Source organism: Stomoxys calcitrans, chromosome 1 (assembly GCF_963082655.1).
Source record: "Stomoxys calcitrans chromosome 1, idStoCalc2.1, whole genome shotgun sequence".
NCBI classification, from domain to species: Eukaryota; Metazoa; Arthropoda; class Insecta; order Diptera; family Muscidae; genus Stomoxys; species Stomoxys calcitrans.
In genome coordinates this window covers 219,199,582-219,224,732 of record NC_081552.1, presented here as the reverse complement: position 1 = coordinate 219,224,732, position 25,151 = coordinate 219,199,582, and the positions used below count along the sequence as shown (strand labels likewise).

The 25,151-nt window shown below is 40.4% G+C and overlaps 1 protein-coding gene across 1 annotated transcript in view; it reads left to right on the top strand.

Annotated features, from left to right (window-relative positions):
* The window catches only part of LOC106091334 (GTP-binding protein Rhes), a 64,288-nt gene that overhangs the window by 37,879 nt on the left and 1,258 nt on the right, over positions 1-25,151 (top strand). The gene's annotated exons all lie outside the window — the stretch shown is intronic.

Sequence of the window (25,151 nt, the reverse complement as noted above, 5' to 3'; positions counted from 1 at the left end):
ACGATCTCGACGTGTCCGTCCATCTGTCTGTTGAAATCACGCTACAGTCTTTAAAAATAGCAATATTGAGCTGAAATTTTGCACAGATTCTTTTTTTTTTTGTCCATAAGCAGGTTAAGTTCGAAGATGGGCTATATTGGACCATATTTTGATATAGCCCCCACATAGACCAATTCGCCGATTTAGGGTTTTAGGCCACATTTATTATCCGATTTGATGCAATTTGAGACAGTGGGTTGTCTTAGGCCCTTTAACATCTTTCCTCAATTTGGCCCTGATCGGTTCAGATTTGGATATAGCTGCCATATAGACCGATTTCTCGATTTAATGTTTTGGGCCCATAAAAGGTGCATTTATTGCCCGATGTCGTTTGGGACAGTGAGTTAAGCCCTTTAACATACTTCTGCAATATCGCACAGATCGGTCCTGATTTGGATATAGCTGCCATATAAACCGATATCTCGGTTTTAGGTTTTGGCGCCATAAAAGGCGCAGTTATTGCCCGATGTGGTTTGGGATAGTGAGTTAAGGCCCTTGACATACTTCTGCAATATCGCACAGATCGGTCCAGATTTGGATATAGTTGCCATATAAACCGATATATCGGTTTTAGGTTTTGGGGCCATAAAAGGCGCATTTATTGTCCGATGTCGCTGAAGTTAGGCTCTTCGACGTCCTTCTTCAATTTGGCCCAAATCGGTCCAGATTTGAATATAGCTGCCATGTAGTCCGATATCTTGATTTCAAGTTTTGGCCCCATAAAAGGCGCATTTATAATATGATTTCACTGAAATTTGACACAGTGACTTATGTTAGGCTTTTCGACATCCGTGTCGTATATGGTTCAGACCGATTTATTTTTAGATATAGCTACTGTACGTATTAGTGTTTGCTCCAAATCGGATCATATTTCGATATAACTGCTATGGGACATAAGGTATGAAATTTTCACCGAATTTTGATGAAAAGTGGTTTATATATACACCCGAGGTGGTGGGTATTCAAAGTTCGGCCCGGCCGAACTTAACGCCTTTTTACTTGTTTATGTTGCTTGAAACCCCAAACCGTGCATTAAACTCATTAAATGTAGTGTAACATTGTGTCCCGATCTTTACGTCAGTTGACAGGAGCCATTGAACGACGCAAAAGGGACGAGACAAATTAAAGTACGTTCAAGTTACGACCCTTGATGTTTTACCGTCCAAACTTTCGATACCAACCAACATTGTTGCGGTTTCTTCTTTCTCTCTTCCGTATATGTTGGACTCAAAAAAGGCTAAACAGATTTTCTTTAAATGTTAACAGTATATAAAATTGGTTCTTACGGTTATGGTAGGGGCCCTCCCCTAAGATTAACTTTCAATAATGCTAGATCGATTTAATCGAAATTTTGATTTTGCTACCCCACCTAGACTTTCAAGGTCCTCAAAGCATACATACTATCAATTGCCGCACCGATTTTGCATAAGTGAGCTCGTAGTCCTATGTGTCCCGTTATGATACCAATAGCAATACTGACCTCCTTCTTACTTCCCTTCAGTAATAGCCTCATCTTTTACGATCTGGATCCCCCTAGGATTTTCGCCGTCCTACCGACCGTGTCGCTGTTCCACAATATTGTATGCACTTTCGACGCCCATTCCCTTAACTCAGACTGCGTCGACCCGAAAGGCTTTAGGTTAACCAAGTTCATTGACTGCAGTCCTCTGGCCTTCACCGCCAAATCGTCTGCCCTTTCATTTCCCCTTACTCCGTTATGGCCCGGCACCTAAACAATGCGGATTTTGCCATCCTCAAAAAGGCCTTAATCTCCTTCTTTCACTGCTAGACTGTTGATGACCTTATTGCTCGTGGTTGTTATTCCCCTAATGGCAATTTTACTGTCGGTAAAGAAGTTCACACTCGACGTCCTCGCGTTAGCACCACACCACTTCTCGCATTCCGTGATCGCCCGGATCTCCGCCTGCAGGACCGTATTATGGTCAGGCAGTCTAAAACAGATCTCAGTCCCTGGGTTCTCAATGTAAACCCCCAGGCCCACTCTGTCCTCTAGCTTTGATCCATCCGTGTAACATGATCTTCCAGATGGCAATACTAGGGTTCCGTCAATCCAAGACTGTGCCGATGGCAGCAATGTCTCGCACTCGACTTCAAGGTTCATCTCAGGTATCGGATCGGAAACCTCTTCCCTTCCTTCCAGGTTTCCTATTGTCGCATCGATTATACCGCGATGGTATGAGCTGCTCCCATCCTAAATCCATTCTCCCATCGCCTTAAGTCTCATAGCCGAAGTGGCTGCCTCACACTTAATCTGTAAATTGTGTAAAAAAAAAAAAAAAAAAAAACATTTTCCAAACAATTTATGTTGAGATCTTATTCTTTGTATATTAACCTGACTTTCTGAACCCAAAAAATTTGATTTTAGTTATATATAGCCGCTATATAAATTTTTTACCCGATTTCGATGAAAATTGACTCAGCGTGTTCTGGTAGACCCTTACCAATTCCTATCAAATGTGATCCAGATCGGACCATATTTAGATATAGCTGCCATGTAGACCGATCTCCAGATATTGAGTCCATAAAAGTCGTATTTTTTATCCGATTCTGATGAAGTTTGAAATAATGCGTTTTGGTACCCCTCTACACCTTCGCGTTGAATATCGTCCGGATCAGACCATATTTGGGTAAATATTTCATATAGACCGATTTCCCAATATTGAGTTTTGAGCCCACAAAAGAAGCAATCAGTGAGCTTTGGTATCCCTCTTCACCTTTTGTTGAATATCGTCCACATCGGATCATCATATCAACCAAATCGGTTAAGAATTACGCCCTATAGAGGCTTAAGAATCAAAATCGGAAAATCGGTTTATATGGGAGTTATGGGCCGATTCAGATCATATTTGGAAAGTATGTTGAAGGTCCTAGGAGAAGCTGTTGTGACTCAGTCAATTCTGTTAAAAGCTGGGCCCTCTAGGGTCTCAAGAAGTGCATTCGGAAGATCGGTTTATATGAGGGCTATATCGAGCCGTACTTAACACGTATGTAAAAGGTTATAAAAAAAATCACTGTGCTTTATTTCAGTCAAATTAGGTAGGAACTACGTCCTCTAGAGGCTCAAGAAGTATAATCGGGCGATTGGTTTATATGGCAGCTATATTAGGTTTTGACCAGATTCGGACAATACTTGGCACACCTGTGGAATGTCTTAGTACAAGATTTCCGCCAAATCGTATACAAATTGCGCTCTCTAGAGGCTCAAGAATATAATCGGGATATCGGTTTATATGGGAGCTATATCAAAACCTAGACCGATATGGCCTATTTACACTCCCAACTGGCCTACCCTACTAGGAAGAAATTGTGCAAAATTTCAAGCGCCAAGCTTTACCCCTTCGAATGTTTATCAAAACATGGACCGATATGTCCCATTTACAATCCGGACCGACCTACACTAATATGAATTATTTTTGCAAAACTTCAAGTTTTATATCTTCGAAAGTTTGCGTGCTTTCCACAGACGGATAGAGAATATCATAGACGGATAGAATACCATAGTCAACACAATCACGATTATATAAACTTCGTCGGATACCAGATCAATATTTCAGTTTGATACAAACGGAATGACGAAATTAGTATGCCCCCATCCTATCGGGAGGGGGGTATACTACGCCTAGCTGCTTGAAATTTTGCACAGATACTTTACATTGATGTAGGTTGTTGGGGATTGCAAATGGGCCATATCGGTTCAGATTTAGACACAGCTCCCATATAAACCGATCTCACGATTTGGCTTCTTGAGCCCATGGAAGCCAAAATTTTTGTCCGATTTGGCTGAAATTTTGCACATAGTGTTCTGTCATAACTTCCACTAACTGCGTCAGGTACGGACCAAATCGGTCAAGAAACTGATATAGCTCCCTAATAACCCCATCTCCCGATTTGACTTTTTGAGCCCCTGGAAGCCTCAATTTTCATCCGATTTAACTGAAATTTTGCATACATTATTTTGTTATGACTCCCAAACACGGTGCCAAGTACGGTCCAAATCGTTCAAGAACCTGATATAGCTCCCATATAAACCGATCTCCCGATTTGACTTCTTGAGCTCCTGGAAGCCGCAATTTTCATCCGATTTGGCTGAAATTTTGCATATATTATTTTGTTAGGACTCCCAAACACGGAGCTAAGTACGGTCCAAATCAGTATATAACCTGATATAGCTCCCATATAAACCGATCTCCCGATTTGACTTCTTGAGCTCCTGGAAGCCGCAATTTTCATCCGATTTGGCTGAAATTTTGCTTATAGTATTTTGTTATGACTCCCAAACACGGAGCTAAGTACGGTCCAAATCGGTCTATAACCTGATATAGCTCCCATATAAACCGATCTCCCGATTTGACTTCTGTAGCCCCTGGAAGCCGCAATTTTCATCCGATTTAGCTGAAATTTTGCTTATAGTATTTTGTTATGACTCCCAAACACGGAGCCAAGTACGGCCTAATCGATCTATAACCTGATATAGCTCTCATATAAACCGATCTCCCGATTTGACTTCTTGAGCCCTTGGAAGCCACAATTTTTGTCCGATTTGGCTGAAATTTTGCACATAGTATTCTGTCATATCTTCCAATAACTGCGTCAGGTACGGTCCAAATCGGTCAAGAACCTGATATAGCTCCCTAATAACCGATCTCCCGATTTGACTTCATGAGCCCTTGGAAGTCACAATTTTCATCCGATTTGGCTGAAATTTTGCATATAGTAATTAGTTATGACTCCCAAACATAGAGCCAAGTACGGTCAAAATCGGTCGAGAACCTGATATAGCTCCCCAATAACCCGATCTCTCGATTTGACTTCTTGAGCTCCTGGAAGCCGCAATTTTCATCCGATTTGGCTGAAATTTTGCATATATTATTTTGTTAGGACTCCCAAACATAGAGCCAAGTACGGTCAAAATCGGTCGAGAACCTGATATAGCTCCCCAATAACCCGATCTCTCGATTTGACTTCTTGAGCTCCTGGAAGCCGCAATTTTCGTCCGATTTGGCTGAAATTTTACACATTGTGTTCTGTTATGACTACCAAACACGGAGCCAAGAACGGTCCAAATCGGTCAAGAAACTGATATAGCTTCCATATAAACCGATCTCCCGATTTGACTGCTTGAACCCTTGGAAGCCACAATTTTTGTCTGATTTGGCTGAAAGTTTGCACATAGTGTTCTGTCATGACTTCCAATAACTGTGTCAAGTACGGTCCAAATCGGTCAAGAAGCTGATTTAGTTCCGATATAAACCGATCTCCCGATTTGACTTCTCGAGCCCCTGGAAACCTCAATTTTCATCCGATTTGGCTGAAATTTTGCATATAATATTTTGTTATGACGGTCCAAATCGGTCTATAACCTGATATAGCTCCCATATAAACCGATCTCCCTATTTGACTTCTTGAGCCCTTACAAGCCACTATTTTTATCCGATTTTGCTGAAATTTTGCACATAATGTTCTGTTATAGCTCTCAACAACTGCGCCAAGTACGGCCCAATTCGACCTATAACTAAATATAACGCCCATATTTTAGAAGAATCCATGGTGGTGGGTTCCGAAGATTCATCCCAGCCGAACTTAGCACGCTTTTACTTCTCAAAATTTTTAATTTCATAAAATGTTTCCCCAAAGTTTTGTGATATCTTTTGGAAATGTGAAATTATTCTTCATATGAAAAATTTTTCCTCTTCAAGAACCACTTTATCAAATGCAAAAAAACATACGTTGGCATACAGAATACTTAGCTAAAAGTTATTTGTGTGACCTGCATATGTTGGGATATGATTGTGGGCGATTCCACATACGATACAAAGCTAAGAATAGCAAAACTCTGGATTTAGATCTAAAAATAAATATAAACAGGGACATTTACAGAATACAAAGTTTTTCCATCAAATGAGGCGTAGAGTTTCCCAAATTACTAGGGCAAGCATTAAATGACAATAAGAAAGTTAAGTATGAAACCACATAAATGAGTTTTATGTTAACAAGAAAAAGATAAAGAGACATCCTTAAAGGAAACAAAATTTAAGGCAAAAAAAAAATAAAAAATACAAAATTTTTGGAATTTCAATTTCACAACACATTTGGAATTGAAAGAAAAGAAATTTCTATTTTTTACAGAGAAGCTAGATTTAAAAAAAAAGTTCTGTGTGGGGCAATCGAAAACCTGGAAACTTCTAAAATTTTAAATAAAGCCAGGAAATATTGTCATATTGTGATAGAGAGAGATGCTATGACATAACGATCTTCTCAACTGTTTATAACAAGCAGTAGCGGTAACGAAGATACTCCCCAGACAAACTCATTCGACTCTTTTAAATGCATACCCCTTGTTCAAAATGAGGTTACAATTGATATAACACGGCTGAAAAATAATGAAGCAGCAAGAGCCAATTGTTTGCCAACTGAGCTATGAGAAAATCGGAAACTTTTTCATCGACCGATATCTCGGGCCATAAAATCAAGATAATCAAATAGTCTACAAATCCAAAATTTGAAAGTTATTCTTTCTTCTCTTTGTAGTTTGTGGTCAGGTTTTCAGTTTTCAGTTTTCAGTTTTTGGTTTTGAGTATGTTGAAATACATTTCCCCACTACTTTAAGTTTTCCTTGCCACAAATTTATACCAAACTTAACTTCATACCAGAAACCAAAAAAGGACCAAACAAGTTTGCCCAAATTTGCTTGTGGATAATTTTTGTACTTTTGCTTCATTTCCATCACCGTAACAATGGCCAAACACACAGACACTGCACACACACACACACGCCAAGCCCACATGGTAGTACTTATAAATTGAGTTAGACACAAAGTTTTGTCGTAGGACGATGAAGCCGGGCCAAAATATTTGGCGACACATATTTATAGACATACCGTTAAAAGGCATAGTTTCACAAATCAGATTCATTATAAGCCACCTAAATATAAGAGGACACCATCTACAAATAGACCCAGCTATCTCACCATCCAAAGGAAAAGTATATATGTATTAGGGCGGGTCGACTTTTTTTCAAAAAATCTTATAGCAAACACGTTAACTACATACAATTGTAAGAAGTTGCTCCGATGAAACCATGTATCAAAATAAAATCCTTATCCGCGCCTCGCGACTTCAAAATGTATTGGGTTGCCCAAAAAGTAATTGCGGATTTTTCATATAGTCGGCGTTGACAAATTTTTTCACAGCTTGTGACTCTGTAATTGCATTCTTTTTTCTGTCAGTTATCAGCTGTTACTTTTAGCTTGCTTTAGAAAAAAAGTGTAAAAAAAGTATATTTGATTAAAGTTCATTCTAAGTTTTATTAAAAATGCATTTACTTTCTTTTAAAAAATCCGCAAGTACTTTTTGGGCAACCCAATATTTCCTGTTCTTTCGATATTTGATATTCTTGTGATCAAGGTACAGGTCTCATTTGTTGTTCGATTTTCGTAAGATTTTGCAGAAGTCACTTTTTTGGTCCCAAGACTAACGCTATTGGTTTTGAACGAAATCGGTTCAGATATAGATATAGCTCCCATATATATAGTGCATCTGATATGGCAATTTTAGGATCTAGTAGCCATTATTTTGGTCAGATCTTTACAAAATTTTGCATAAGACGTTTTTTCAATGTTCCAAAATTTGTGCATGCAAATTTTGCTTCTCACATATCAATGAGTGCAGTCCGATTCAAGTTTAAGCTCAATGATAAGGGGCCTCCTTTTATTAGCCGAGTCCGAACGGCGTGCCGCAGTGCGACACCTCTTTGGAGAGAAGTTTTACATGGCATAGTACCCCACAAATGTTGCCAGCATTAGGAGGGGAAAACCACCGCTGAAAATGTTTTGTAACGGTCTCGCCACGATTCGGACCCAGGCGTTCAGCGTCATAGGCGGACATGATAACCTCTGCGCTAAGGTGGAAATGTGTGCATCAAAATCGGTCCAGTTTAACATATAGCTGCTATATGTATCTTTCGTCCGATATATCATTTTAAGGCTCTAGTCGCCATAATTTTAGTCCGATCTTTACAAAATTTTGCTCAAGACGTCCTATTTATTGTCACCACATGTGTGCATCATTTTATCAAAATCAGTTCAGTTTCAGATATAGCCCCCACATATATATCTTTCATCCGACATTTCATTTTATGGCTCTAGTAGCCATAATTTTGACAATATTGCTTTAATCGGACAATAAATGATTACAAAAATATCGAAAGAACAGGAAAAAATTTTAAGTCGAAAGGCGCGGGTTAGGATTTTATTTCAGATACATGGTTTCTTCGGAGAAAATTCTTAGAATCATATGTAGTTTACGTTTTTGCTATACGATTTTTCACTTTTTTTCATCCATACAAATCAACCCGGCCTAATATGTATACTTGCTCCAGCCAGCATACCACAAAGTGGTAACAGAGTTGACATAAAAAATTAAGTTAAAAAACGGCATTCAGAGAATTGTAAGAGTAAACAAGTAAACGCTTGCCAAGTTCGTCCGGGCCGAATCTTATATACCCTTCTCCAAGATGGCATTTGTCAAGTTCTTTGCCCGGTATGTATTTTTAGGCAAATAAAGGAAATAGAAAAGGTTTTTTGGAGCTAAATAAAGTTATGGTCTGAATCGAACAGTAATTGAATTGAAAATTGGATACCATAGTAGAAGTCATTATGTAAAATTTCAGCCAACTCGGATAAGAATTCTGCCCTCTTTAGACTTAAAAAGTATAATTGGGAGATCGGTTTATATGCGAGCTATATCAGGTTATGTTGCAAGGTGCTGTGCGAACATAGACAGCAGTGGGTCACAAGCGTCGTCGTCGCCTTGTGCGTCTTCGTCGTCGGACTATGTGACTCCCCTGACCACTCCCGTGCGGCACTATACGCAACAGCAGCATCCCAGCCCCAATATTGTCAGGCCAGTGCTGGGAAGTGTATAATTTTGCAATTAAAATGCAACGTCTCTGTGGCCAGATCGACGAGAATGTGGATTTTATGAGTCAGAAGAACATATCGGTCGCAGCGATCCAGAAGACCAAGCTGACCAACACCTGCAGCTTGCACAGTTGTCACGGATACAACGTGCTACGTAAGGATAGCTTAAAGAGGTAGGGGATTGGCCTTCGTAATACACTATTACGTGCAATATAAACCCATCTCGTTTGCGCCTGGCGCTAGTGACCCCTACATGGAGTGCATGAGGATAGCAGTCAAGTCCGGTACTGCCGAGATAGAGCTATACAACGTGTACATACCGTCGGTTGGTAGCTGTGTTCCAATTAATGTCCAAGCTTACAACCCCGACATAAGGGGGTTACTATCTGGCCATAATCGTCGGGTTCTAGAAGACGTTAATGCGCATCACATTTCATGGCATTCTCACCTAGGTAACGACCAGCGGGCATAGCTTTGGCAGAACAGATTGAAGGCTTCACATTTTGCACGGTGAATGAGGATGCACCCACTAGGATTATGGGGAGGTGCAGCAGCTCGCCAGACATTTCCATTGCATCCCCTGATCGCCAGAGTGACGTATCTTCTTTGGGGTAAGACCCCATCTCTTTGGGGTCAGACGACCTCCACATAATTCTCACCATCGACCGACCACCCGACTTCATAACCTCTGAGCGCCGGCATTTATCAATCAGAAGAAGGCCGATTGGGCTGCCTTCAGAGAGTATACCAATCGCCGCTTCAATGAACTAGCTTCCCCCTCGGATGTCCTAGTCACCGAGAGGAAATTCCGAGATATCATTAACGCAGCAGCCGCTCGCTCGCGAATACCCCAATTGCGGCCCAATTTTCTGGCGCAGGCAGTGGTACTCGCAGACGAGTGTCATAGGATTCGTTAAACGGACCCCACTAACCCCACAATTAGCGAGCTGACAGGACCTCAGTCACTTTTGACGAAGTAACCGTGACTGATCCGAAGAGGTGCGCCAGTTGTTCAACCGTCTATTTATTGTGCATCCCGAGATTGACAGGGTAAGAGGGAGCCATTCGCCGTATCCGTGGTCTCCGAGCCGACGGACAGCCATCACAATTAACCGTGGGCGAAGTTACGATTGTCATCAGTGGCGCTAATTCTTCCAAGACGTTGAGCCCCGACTGATGCTGAAAAATCTGGATTTACCTGGAGTTGAGTACCTTACTACTGTCCTCAACCTGTCTTTGAACACTCTTACAGTTCCCGATGTCTGGAAAATGGGCAGATTGATCCCGCTACTGAAGCCTGGAAAGGACCCAAGTTTGGGCGAGTCGTACACACCGATCTTCCTTTTCTCACCAATAGCAAAGATGCTTGAGGCATTACTCTTCGAGACCCTCGTAGGAGAATTTCCATTCGCGAGCATCAGCTTGGATTCCGAAGACCGCATAGCACAACAACTGCTTCGCATGTCATCTGTCATCACCGCACACATTTGCCGTGGCTGATGTTGGTGATATCTCCGGCACTGTTTAACTTCTATTGTACATATTCTCCTTTCCACCACCACCAGACGGTATAGAGATTGTATCATTTGCGGACGATTGTACGATCATGGCATCTTGGTGGCTGATGACAATCGTCCGGCGATACACTCATCCAGTCCTTAGATCAGTACCGGGTGGTTCGGATCCTTAGAGACTGGATAAACCATATGTTAAGGAACAGGTGGATAAATTGTGCATTCCATGACATAAATATGAGGGAGAAGTTGGCAAAGGCCATGCAACAGGGAGCATGTTATCGCCACTCCTATGGGTAGCCACTTTAAATAACCTATTACGCATGTTAACTGAGGAGGGATTTGAACCCGTGTGTTACGCAGACCATGTTATAATACTTCTAAGGGGTAAGGATCCGAACGAGCTATGCAGCAGGGCCGAAAGTGTCTTGCAGATGGCACACGACTAGGCTAGACTCAGGGGCCTCAATGTTAACCCAGAGAAGACTAAAAATCTGCCTGTTCGCGTTCAATTTGACGCACCTGTTCAATTTGACGCACCACGTTTCCACAATAGAAAGATTTCGACAGGAATCTTAATTGGAAATGTCACATTCAGGAGCGCACTGAGAATGCTCACAGATGTTGGACACAATGCAGAAATGGGGTCTGAAACCGAGAATAGCCTACTAGCTCTACAGGAGCGTGATTAGACCAATACTTACTTACGCATCAGTAGTTTGGTGGATTGTTTTGGAGAAAAAGTGCAACATAAGGACCATGCAACAGGTTCAGAAACATGTTGTCTTGGCATAGGCGGAGCCATGAGGACTACACCCACTAGCGCACTCGAGACTATTCTAGATATCCAACCCATTGACATACAGAATAAGTGTGAGGCAACCACTGCGGCTAAGAGACTTGAGGCGATGGGAGAATGGATTGAGGATGGGAGCGGCTCATACCATGGCGCTTTAATCGAGGCGGCGATAGGAAACGTGGAAGGAAGTCAAGAGCTTCCGGTCGGATACCTGAGACGACACTTGAGGTCGAGTGCGAAGCACTGCCGCCAGCGGCACAGTCTTGCACTGACGGAGCCCTACCTATTGCCATTTGGAAGATCATGTTACACAGATGGATCAAAGCTAGAGGACAGAGTGGGCCTGGGGTTCTACATTGAGAACCCAAGGACTTAGATGTGTTTTGGACTGCCTGACCATAATACGGTCCTGCAGGCGGAGATCCGGGAATGCGTTATATGGTGTGGTGCTAACGCGAGGACATCGAGTGTGAACATCTTTACGAACAGTAAACTGGCCATCAAGGCAATAATTACCAGGATGGTGAGGTCACGAACGGTCTTGAAATGTAAGAGGATGATTAACGCGTTCTCTGAGATTGGCAAAATCAGCTTGTTTGGGTGCCGGGTCATAGCTCCTTTGAGTGCCTGGTCAAAGGGGAGTAAGGGGGAATGAAAGAGTGGACGATTTGGAAAGGCCATAGGAATTTCGGGTTGACGCAGTCCGAGTTAAAGGCGTGGGCGAAGAGCGCGAAATCGTCGGTAGGACGACGAAAATCCTATGGGAAGATTCGGATCATGAGAAGACGGGGATATTACAGAAAGGAAATTAGAAGGAGGACAGTTTAACTTTCGGTATCATAACGAGGCACATAGGACTACGAGCTCACTTATGCAAAATCGGTGCGGCAAGTGATGGCATGTGGGAAGGTTGATGGGACTATGAAGCATTTCCTACGTCATTGCCCGACTTTCATGACTAACACACACCGGCACTTAGGTGGAGACATAATAATAGACATGAACCAAGTGAGGGGTGTGGCATGGAAAAAATTAAGGATTTTGTAAGTAGCACGCAATCAGATTTTCTTTTTCGAGGTTATTTTTTAGTATTTAGAACGCACAACAAGCCGATTAATGGCTTAGGTGTATGTCCATATTGCCATGGGACGCATTATAACCGCACTCTCTTTTTAACCTAACCTAGCCTGCAAAATTTTATCTATAAAACAAAATTTTTTAAAAATATTATTTTTATAGAAAAAAGTGTTAATTTTATGTTTATAGAAAAGATTGTCAATATTTTATCTCTATAGAAATTTTTGTTATAAAATGTGCTTCTATAGAAAATTTGGAAAACGTTTTTTTTTTTTCTGTAGAAAATTTTGTCGCTTTTTGATTTCAATAAAAATTTTTTTCAATATTCTATTTCCATAGAAAATTTTGACAACATTTTATTTCCCTTTGATAAAAATCTTATTTCTCTGAAAATTTCGTCATAATATCCTTTTATTGAAAATTGTATCGCCCTTTGTTTTCTATAGAAAATTCTTTCAAGATTTTATTTCTTAAGCATTTTTTTTTTTTCTTTATTAAATAATGGAAACTCTGGCCGAAGATTGTAGCAGTAAAACATTATCTCAATGCCTGGGCCGCCATCAAAAAATTGCCGTCGTTCATACATAATGCATTTAGACGACCATATTCAACAAAAGCCATCTAAAATGGAAAAAGCCAACAAATTTGTAGCAAGCATAGCAAAGACATTCACCTAACATATTGAGGATTTTGGGTGCGGGGAGGGGTACACATAAGGCTCCTGGATGGGCTATAACAGGATTAGTTTTGTAAATAAAATAACGATTTCTTGATTACATTTCTGGAAGGATCCATATACCATAAAGCCTTTTTGATATGAGCATTTTGGGCACACACAATTTGTTCTGCTTATATGCACTGACAAAAAGAAAATTAACTTTGCGGTTGATTCGACAAAAGTGAGTTTCTTGAAGGACGTTTCCTTCAGCTGAATTCTAGTAGTCTAGTAATAAAAGCCGGGAAAAGATTTAATAAAAGTGTTAACTGACCTTGGTCTTTTAACCCCACGAAGTGTGTTACTGATCTCTTTAGTTTAATGGTTCAGGACTTAGGACACATACCTATCGGGCTGTTGAAGTAAAATAACTTAACAGGCTGATAGGGTGGTTTCCATTTCATTAACTGAAAATATAAAAAGTTAAAAAAAATCGGTTAATAAATCCGCCTTTAATGGCCCCTAGACCTCAATTCAGAAATTGGTATATGGAGGCCAACCTGGCGCATAGGTTAGAATGCCCGCCTATGACGCCGAATGGTTTGGTTCAAATCCAGGCGTAAAAATCAGAAAACACAAGCAAAAGCCTGCTAAGTTTGTACGTGCTGAATCTAATATACCATCCACCATGAATCGTATTTGTCAGGTTCTTTGCCCAGTATCTCTTTATAGGCAAACAAAGGATAATGGATAACAATTTTCATGCTATGGGAGCCATATCAGGTTATGAAACGATTCGGACCATACTAGGTTTGGATGTTGGAGACCATAGAAGAAGTCATTGTGCAAAATTTCAGCTGTTGGGTTGCCTAAAAAGTAATTGCGGATTTTTTAAAAGAAGTAAATGCATTTTTAATAAAACTTAGAATGAAATTTAATCAAATATATAATTGCCATTTTGTTCGATAACCTTTTGCCATTTTCCTGGCAAATTTAGTATTCCACGCTCATAGAACTTCTGGCCTTTATCTGCAAAAAACTGAACCAAGTGCGATTTTATAGCCTCATCATTGCCGAAAGTTTTACCATTTGAGGAGTTCTGCAAAGATCGAAATAAATGGTAGTCTGATGGTGCAAGGTCAAGGCTATATGGTGGATGCATCAAAAGTTCCCAGCCAAGCTCACTCAGTTTTTGGCGAGTGACCAAAGATGTGTGCGGTCTAGCGTTGTCCTGGTGGAATATGACACCTTTACGATTGACCAATTCTGGTCGCTTCTCCTTGATGGCTGTATTCAATTTGTCCAATTGTTGACAGTAAACATCCAAATTAATCGTTTGGTTCCTTGGAAGCAGCTCAAAATATACCACACCCTTCCAATCCGACCAAACAGACAGCATAACCTTCTTTTGGTGGATATCAGCCTTTGAAGTGGTTTGAGCTGGTTCACCATGCTTGGACCATGATCGTTTTCGACTAACGTTGTTGTAAACAATCCATTTTTCATCTCCAGTTATGATTCGTTTTAAAAACGGATCGAATTCATTGCGTTTAAGGTGCATATCACAAGCGTTGATTGGGTTTGTTAAATTAATTTCTTTCAATACATGTGGTACCCATATTAAAATTGACGCCAAACAAACAAATGTAAATAAAATTTCGCGCACTTTTTTTCTAAAGCAAGCTAAAAGTAACAGCTGATAACTGACAGAAGAAAGAATGCAATTACAAAGTCACAAGCCGTTGAAAAAATTTGTCAACGCCGACTATATTACTACAATACTATATTACCGACAATTACTTTTTGGGCAACCCAATAAATCGAATAAGAATTGCGCCCTATAGGAGCTCAAGAAGTAATATCGGGAGTACGGTTTTGGTGACAGCTACATTAGATTATAGACCTATTAAGACCATATTAGACACGCATGCTGAAAATTTCAGCCAAATTGGATAAGAATTGCGCTCTCTATAAACGCAAAAAATATAATCGGGAGATCATTTATATGGGATCTATATCTGGTAATGAACCGATTAGACCATACTTATCATAGTTGTTGGAAATCAAAACAAAAAACTTCATGAAATTTTAGCCAAATTTGATAATAATTGTGCTCTTTAGAGGCTCAAGACGTCAAGATCCGAGATCGGTTTAGATGGCAGCTAATCAATTTATGAACCGATTTTGACCATACTTGGCATAGTAGTTGGCTCCATGCTATTTGAGCCATATCAGTTTATAAACCGATACGATACGAGACCATATAAGAAGTCATTGTGCAAAATTTCAGGAAAATCGGATAAGAATTGCGCCCTATAGGAGCTCAAGCACTAATATCGGAAGATCGGCTTATATGACAGCTATATTAGATTATAGACCTATTCAGACAATATTAAGCACGCATAATGGAGCTCATACGAGAAGTCGTTGTACAAAATTTCAGCCAAGAAATCAAAATCCGAGATCGGTTTATATGGCAGCAATATCAATTTATGAACCGATTTTGACCATACTTGGCACAGATATTGAAAGTCATAACAAACCCTCTCATACGAAATGTCAGCTAAATTTGATAAAAATTGCGCCATCTAGAGGCTCAAGAAGTGAAGATCTAAGATCGGTTTGTATGCCAGCTATATCAAGACATAGACCGATATGGCCCATTTACAATACAATACCAAACGACCTACACTGATGGGAAGTATGTGTGCAAAATTTCAAGCGCCTAGGTTTACTCCTTCGAATGTTAGCGTGCTTTCCACAGACAGACGGACAGACTGACAGACCGACGGACATAGCTAGATCGACTTAAAGTATCATAGCGATCAAGAATATATATATATACTGGGATCGTAGACAAATATTTGGATATATTACAAACGGATTGGCGAAATTAGTATACCCCAATCCTATGGTGGAGCGTACAAAAATTTTCTGCGGTGGTTATCCCCTTACAAAAGCTGGCGACATTTTTAGAGTATCCAGCCATGTTAAAACTTCTTTCACAATTATTGTCGCTAAGCGGCACCCCGTTCGGACTTAGCAAAAAAAAAGGCGGTCCCATATCACTGTTGGTATTGGGTTAAAGGAACGGATTCGTACGTTTAGGTACTAAAAAGTACGAAATGGTACATATTTGCCCAGCGTGAACGGAAAGGACTGGCTTATGTTTTTGGGCTCAAACTAAAGAGCGTCTCAAAAAATAAGGTATGGTGAAAAAATTGTGAAAATCGTACCGGAAGTGGGAAAGAAAGTACCAATAGTACTTTTTGGTACTTTCTTTGTTAATCGATCTAGAGCTCTGAACTTTGGAACTTAGGTACACTTTGGCAAACATAATTGGGTGACTAAAAGACTTTTTGGATATTTGTACATTTAGGTACTTAAAAAAGTACCAAAAAGGTACTAAATGGGTGAACTTTGTACAGGGTGGATGGATAGAGGTAGAATTTCAAAATTTGATTTAAAAGAGATCAGGTGCAAAGGGATGAGGATAAAAAGAAAAAATGGAAAAATAGTACTGTTAACGAGAGGAAACGTAAATTTAGTACCGCAATTGGTACCATTTAGAACTTTCTTTACATATGGAGCTAGAGGTCTGAAATTTGGCACGTAGGTACTACTAGGAAATATATAATGGGAGACTAAATTATCTATTGAAAACTCGAACATTTTGGTTCCAAAAACGGTACCATTAAGTATTTTCTTTAAAGATGAAGTTAGAGGTCTGAAATTTGGCTTGCTGGTACAACTAGGAAAAAAATGTGATAGGTGACTATGTTCTTTTTACAATTCGTACATTTTGGTACCAATATCGGCACCATTTGACTTTTCTGTGCAAAACTTAGAAATATATGATGCCAGACTAAATGATTTTTTCACAATTCTAACATTTTGGTATAAAAATTGGTACTTGTATATGGTTCTAGAAGTCCGAAATTTAGGATATAGGTACAAATGAGAAATAAATAATAGATGACTTAGTGATCTATTCAAAATTCATACATTTTGGTACCAAAATTGCTACTATTTTGTACTTTCTGTTCAGACGGATCTTGAAATCTGAAATTTGGCATGTAGGTACATCTAAGAAATACATGATGGATGACTAAACGATCTATTCAAAATTCGTACATTTTAGTACCGAAATTAGTACCATTTTGTTCTTTCTGTTCAGATGTATCTTGAGGTCTGAAATTTGGCATGTGGGTACAACTGAGAAATAAATATTGGGTGGCTAATTGTTCTATTCACCATTCGCACATTTTGGTACCATTTAGTATTTTCTTCATAGATGAAACCAAAGGTGTGAAATTTAGCATGTATGTACAACTATAAAGAAAATGATAGGTAGCTAAATTTTCTATTAAAAATGCATACATTTTGGTACCAAAACTGGAACCATTTGGTATTTTCTTTGCAGATGGAGCTAGAGGTCTGAAATTTGGCATGTAAGTACAAAAAGAAAATATATAACGGGTAATTTAATGATCCATTCAAAATTCGTAAATTTTGGTACCAAAAAGATCTCACTATATGGGGGCTACGTCAAAATTTAGAACTTTATACCCCATCTTCAAACTTAAGTTGCCTGTAGACAAAAAACGAATCAGTGCAAAGTTTCAACTCAATATCTCTACTTTTTCCCTTCCTCCTGTGCAAATCACAATTGCGGTCGAACGCATAAAGCTGACTATATGTTCAGATTTTAATATAGCTACCATATAAAGTGGTCCTTCGATTTGACCCCTAGAAGCTGCAATTATTAGCCGATTGGGCTGGAATTTCGCTCTCAGTTTTCTGCTACGAATTTCAACGAACTTGCCAATTATGGTACGAGTCGGTGTATAACCTGATATAGCTCCCATATAAACCGATCCCCGGATTTGATTTCTTGACCCCCTTAAAGCCACAATTTTTAACCGAATGGAGCGAAATATTCTACGTAGTGTTCTGTTACGATTTCCAACGATCGTGCGAAGTATGGTCTGAATCATTACATAACATGTAAAAAAGGCGTTAAATTCGTCCGGCCCGAACTTTGGATGTGGGTATCCTCGGGTATATATGTAAACCACATTGCTTCATAATTCGGTGAAAATGCATAATTTACGCAGCTTTATCCAAATATGGTCCAATTTAGACCAAATTCGCCACGGACATTGAGTGGTCTAATAAGTACAAGTCACTGTCCAATTTTATAGAACAAAATAGAACCGATCGAACCATATACGAAACGGATGTCAAAAAGCTTAATATAAGTCACAGTGTCAAATTTCACCGAAATCGGATTATAATGCGCCTTTTATGGGGCCATGACTTTAAATCGAGAGATCGGTCTATGTGGTCGCTACATCCAAATCTGAACCGACACAACACATTGTCCCAACTTTTGGCGACATCGGACAACAAATGCGCCTGCTATGGGCTCAAGACCTTCAATCGAGGGATAGGTCTATATGGCAGCTATATCCAAATCTGGACCGATCTGAGCCAAATTGCATAAAGATGTCGAGGGGCCTAACACAACTCACTGTCCCAAATTTCGGCGACATCGGATAATAAATGCGCCTTTTATGGGCCCAAAACCTTAAATCGGGAGATTGATCTAAATGGCAGCTATATCCAAATCTCTACCGATCTGGGCCAAATTTAAGAAAGATTTAGAAGGGCTTAATACCATATTATGCTACCATATAAACCAATCTTCCGATTTGACATCTCGATCCTCTAAAAGTCGCAACTTGTATCCTATTGGACGCATTTTTGCACGTAGTGTTCTGTTATGACATCCATGATAGGTATGGTCAAAACCGGTGGATAGTCTGTTATAACTTCCATATAAAAAGATTTTTCGATTTGGCATGTTAAACCCCTGGAAGCCGCAATTGTTGTACTATTGGGCTTAAACTTTGTACGTAGTGTTTTGTTATGACTCCATCATCCTTGAAAGGTATTGTCCAAATCGGTCTAAAACTATATAAGCCGATCTCTCAATTATACATCTCCGGCCCTTACTTACTTAAATTGGCTATGACAGAACATTTGCTCATTAGCTCTGTAGGAGTTGAGGCGGCTGCATCTGCCGGAACGTAATAGAGCAAACTACTCTGCCCGTCGCCTTTCGGAGGGCGGCATTCTGACAGATCTAAATAATATTCCACTGCGTGTCACAAAGCTGAGGAGACCACACTGGCGCTGCATTACTTACCACAGACCGGCCAATTACTTTGTACATGGTCAACAAGGTTTCTTTGTCTGCACCCCAAGTGCAGCCTGCAAGTGACTTAATGACCTTGTTTCTACTTTTGACTTTATCGCAAATTGCTGTGGCATGTGTAGAGAATGTGTAAGAGCTGTCAAATGTGACGCCAATTATTTTGGGACACTTGATGGTCGGAATCATTTCTCCATCAACCATCACAGTCAGCTCAGTATTCACCTCACGAGTATTTGTAATAAACAATGTGGCTGAAGATTTTGTGGCAGATATCTTCAGATTTCTTGCAGCGAAATGACCGTGTCGTATGCCTTCGATAGGTCCAGAGCAACGAGGACCGTCCTATAACATGGCCTGGGCTGACTGAAGCCGCTGTAAATGTGTGCGGTGATGGCATGCAAAGCAATTGTTGTGCTATGCAGCCTTCGAAATCCATGTTGATGCTCGTCGAATGGTAATTCTCCTACGAGGTTCAGGAGGAGCCTCGAGCGTCTTTGCTACTGGTGAGAGAAGAAAGATCGGTCTGTACGACTCGCCCAAACTGGGGTCCTTTCCAAGCTTCAGTAGCGGGATCACTCTCCCCATTTTCCAGACATCGGGAACTATAAGAGTATTCAAAGACAGGTTGAGAACAGAAGTAAGGTATTCAACTCCAGGTAAATCCCGATTCTTCAACATCAATGTGGAGATTCCGTCGGGGCCCAACGCCTTGGATGATTTTGTGCCATAGATTACATTCATAACTTCGCCCATGGTAAATTGTGATGACCACGGATACGGCGAATGGCTCTCCTCCTTATCCTGTCACTCTCGGGATGCACAATAAATTGACCGTTGAACAACTTAGCGCATCTCTTCGGATCAGTCACGGTTACTTCGCCAAAAGTGACTGAGATGTTGTCATCCCGTCTACGGGGGTTCGAGAGTGACTTAACAGTAGACCACAGCTTGCCTAAGCCGGTGCCTAAGTTACATTGCTGCAAGTGTTCCAGCCACAAATTCCGCTTATGTTCGTTAACTACCCTGTTTATTTCCAGATTCAGATCACTGATTCTGGGGTAAGTGGGGTCTCGCTCGTCTGCGAGTACCACTGCCTGCGCCGGGAAATTGGGCCGCACCTGGGGTATTCGCGAGCGAGCGGCTGCTGCGTTAATGATGTCTCGGAATTTCCTCTCGGAAATTTGCACATCCGAGGGGGGTGGCAGTTCACTGAAGCGGCGATTGGTATACTCTCTGAAGCCAGCCCAATCGGCCTTCTTCTGATTGTTAAATGTCCGGCGCTCAGAGGTTATGACGAATTATAGGGACGTGGTCTGACCCCAAAGAGATGACTACATGCCAGGATACATCACTCAGGAGATAAGGGGATGCAATGAAAATGTCTGGCAAGCTGCTGCACCTCCTCGTAATCCTAGTGGGGGCATCCTTATTCACCGTACAAAACGTGGAGCCTTCATTCTACTCTGTCAAAGCTATGCCACGCTAGTCGTTACGTAGGGGAGAATGCCATGAAATGTGATGCGCATTGAAGTCCCCTAGAACCAGACGATTATGGCCAGATAGTAACCCACTTATGTCGGGCTTGTCAGCTTGGCCATTAATTGGGACACAGCTACCAGCCGGCGGTATATACACATTGTATAGCCCTATCTCGGCCAGTACCGGACCTGACTGCTATCCCCATGAACTCCATGTAGGGGTCACTAGCGCCAGACGCACGCGATATGGGTCTCTATTTTACGGAATGGTGTATCACGAAGGCCAATCCCCCACCTCCATTCCTTGAGCGATCCTTACATAGCACATTGTATCCGTGACAACTGTGCAAGCTGCAGGTGTTGGTCAGCTTTGTCTCCTGGATCGCTGCAACCAATATGCTCTTCCGACTCATGTAATCCTCAATCTCATCGATCTTGCCACGGAAACCGTTGCAGTTTAGTTGCAAAAACGATAAATTTCCTGGTTTTGGCCTGGCAATATTGGGGCTGGGATGCTGCTGTTGTGTATATTGTCGCACGGGAGAGGTCAGGGGGGTCACATAGTCCGACGACGAAGCTTGTGACCCACTGCTGGCTGTTCGCACAGCACCTTGCAACATATCCAATAGGACTATGCTCCCGTAGTGAAGTGAGGGCAGAGCAAGATCGGAAATGTACCCACTCCATGCACCGGTTACACCTCACCGACACCGACCGATGATTGAGGTGGTTCTGGCAAACCGAACAGAACCAGGGTCCGGGGTTCTTTTCAATCCCGGCACGGACCAGAAAGCGTGTGGAGAAGGCACTCCGGGATGTGCCTCTTCCATGACGAAACAAGTAAAAAGGCATTATGTTCGGCCGGGCCGAACTTTGGTTACCCACCACCTCGGGTGTATATGTAAACCCCCTTTCGTCGCAATCCGGTGAAAATTGGATAACTTATGCACCTAAATTCAGCACGGACATTGAGTGGCCTACTAAACATAAGTCACTGTTGAATTTTGTATTTCAAATTATAACAAAATCGTGTAATAATAAAGCTTTTATGAGCTTCAGACCTTTTATCGGCAGATCGGTCTATATGGTAGCTATATTTAAATATAGTCCGATCCGAACCATATTTAGGACGGATGCCGGTAGACACAAAACTACGCGCTGTTTCAAATTTCAGCGAAATCGGTTAAAAATTAATCTTTTATGGCCTTCAGACCCTTTATCGGCAGATCGGTCTGTATGGCAGCTATATGTAAACATAGTTCGACCTCAACCATATTAAGCTCGGAAATCGGGAGGCTCAAAACAACTCACTGTTTCAAATTTCAGCGAAATTGGGTAATAAATAAAGCTTTAATGGGCTTCAGATCCTTTATCGGCAGATCTGAATCATATTTGGGTCTTATGTTGAGAGGCGTAAAACTACTCACTGTTTCAAATTTCAGCGAAATCGGTTAAAAAATAATCCTTTTATGGGCTTCAGACCCTTTATCGGCTGATCGGTCTATATGACGGTTATATCTAAATATAGTCCGATCTGGACCATATTTGGGTCCTATGTTAGGAGGTCTAAAACTACTCAACGTTTCAAATCTAAGCGAAATCGTTCAGAAAATAAAGCTTTTATGGCCTTCAGACCCCTTATCGGGAGTTTGGTCTATATGTCAGCTATATCTAAATATAATCCAATCTGAAGCATATTTGGGTCAGATGTCGGGAGGCTTAAAACTACTCACTGTTTCAAATTTCATTGAAATCGAGTGACAAATAAAGCTATATCTAAATATAGTTCGATCGGTACTGTATTCAGGTCAGATATCAGGAGGCTCAAACTAATCCACTGTTTCAAATTTCCACGAAATGGTGTGCTAAATAAAGCTTTTATGGGCTTCGGACCCTTTATCCGAGAACGGTATATATGGCAGCTATATCTAAATATAGCCCGATCTGAACCATATTTGGGTCAGTTGTCGGGATGCCTTAAGCTACTCACTGTTTTAAATTTTAAGCGAAAACGGATTAAAAATAAAGGATTTATGGGCATTAGACCCTTTATCGGAAAATCGGTCTATATAGCAGCTATATCCAAATATGGTCCGATTTGGACCGTTCAAGAACTTAACTAGTGTGCATCAAAAAGACGTGTCTGTGTCAAATTTCAGCTCAATATCTCAATATTTGAAGGCTGTAGAGTGATTACAACAGACGGACGGACAGACACACGGACATCGTTAAATCGTCTTAGAATTTTAGGACGATCCGAAATATATATACTTTGTAGGGTCGAAAATTGATATGTCGATGTGTTGCATCCTACGGTGGTGGTTATAAAAAGACGAACATGTACTTGTGAAAGACTGCAGCGTGATTTCAACAGACAGACGGACGGACATGACTAGATCGTCTTAGATTTTTATGGCTATCAAAAATATATATATGTACTTTATAGGGTCGGAAATTGTTATTTCGATGTGTTGCAAACGGAATGTTAAAATATACCCCCATCCTTCGGTGGTGGTTATAAAAAAATCAAAATCAAAAATATTGACAAATGTTTCTTTAGAAAAAATGCATATCCTTATAATTCTCTTATCTCTTTGTTTTTTGCCATGTAACTTCTCTCCCAAATTGAGCTATTATTCATATTAATTATCTTTGTGGCTGTTTCAAACATAAAACTAAAAAAAATACTCTTATCAAAATGGACATATGACAGCCTATAAACACACATAATTACTCATTTGGCAAAAGTATTTAATTAGTTTTACAAGAGCCCAAATACATATGTAGACTATTTGCTTATATAATATAATTTTAATTATTAATTTATTTGCGTCACCCGCATACACATCACACAGAATGCAGAACTTCCCGAGTATAGTGGTTGGTAGTTTAGTTTGGTAACCATTTCATTTCCAGGATAGCAAATATCATTAGTCTGAAAATGACATGCAAATTGCGTAAAACAATTTCCAAGCATTTACTGCATGTCCTAAAATAGGCCGCAGAACATTAATCTTTTACTCATATTCATTTCTTTATGAGGGGGATGTCATAAAACCATTAACATTGCAGCTTGTGACACATGCTTTTAAAAAGGTTTGCTGTTCTTCTACAAACTATAATTTTAATATCACATGTTACACCATTAAAACTTAAGTATGAAAGTGATAATATTTCTGTCAACAGTTGTCACAATAAGAAAATTTAATAGTATAATTACAACTATTAAATATAAACAGTAATGTTTAGTTTAACGTCTGTAAGCTACACTGTGGAACAGAATTCAACTTTTTCAGAAGCAGCAGTAAAAACTGAACAGATTATGAAAGAAGAGGTAGAAGGAGACAAGTAAAGGCGTGCTAAGTCCTGCCGGGCCGAATCGTATATACCCTCCACCATGGATCGCATCTCTTTTTAGGCAAACAAAGAATATTCAATAAGAACTGTTATGCTATTGGAGCTATATCAAGTTAAAGTCCGATTCGGACCATAAATGTATTGAATGCTAAACATTGTAGAAGTTATTGTGGTATATTTCAGTCCATTTTGATAAGAATTGCGCCTTGTAGGGGTTCAAGAAGCAAAATCGGGAGACAGGTTTATATGGGAGCTGTATCAAGCTATTGATCGATTCAAACCATATTAGACACGTATATTGAAGGTCATGACGGAAGCCGTTGTACAAAATTTCAGCCAAATCGGATGAGAACTGCACCCTCTAGAGGCTCAAGAAGTCAAAATCACAGATCGGTTTATATGGCAGCTATATCAGGTTCTATACCGATTTACGCAATACTTAGCACAGTTATTGGAAGTCATGACAAAACACCTCATGGAAAATTTCAGCCAAATCGGATGAGAATTGCGCCCTCTAGAGGCTCAAGAAGTCAAGACCCAAGATCGGTTTATATGGCAGTTATATCAAAACATAGACCAATTTAAACCAGAACTGCACCCTCTAGAGGCTCAAGAAGTCAAGATCACAGATCGGTTTATATGGCAGCTATATCAGGTTCTATACCGATTTACGCAATACTTAGCACAGTTGTTGGAAGTGATACCAAAACACCACGTGCAAAATTTCAGTCAAATCGGACGAGAACTGCGCCCTCTACAGGCTCAAGAAGTCAAGACCCAAGATCGGTTTACATGGCAGCTATATCAAAACATGAACCGATTTGGCCCGTTTACAATCTCAACCGACCTACACTAATAAAAATATTTGTGCAAAATTTCAAGCGACTAGCTTTACTCCTACGAAAGTTTGAGTGCTTTCGACAGACAAACGGACGGTCGGACGGACGGACATGGCTAGGTCGACTTAAAATGACATGACGATTAAAAATATATATACTTTATGGGGTCTCAGACGCATATTTCGAGGTGTCACAAACAGAATGACGAAATTAGTATACCCCCATCCTTTGGTGG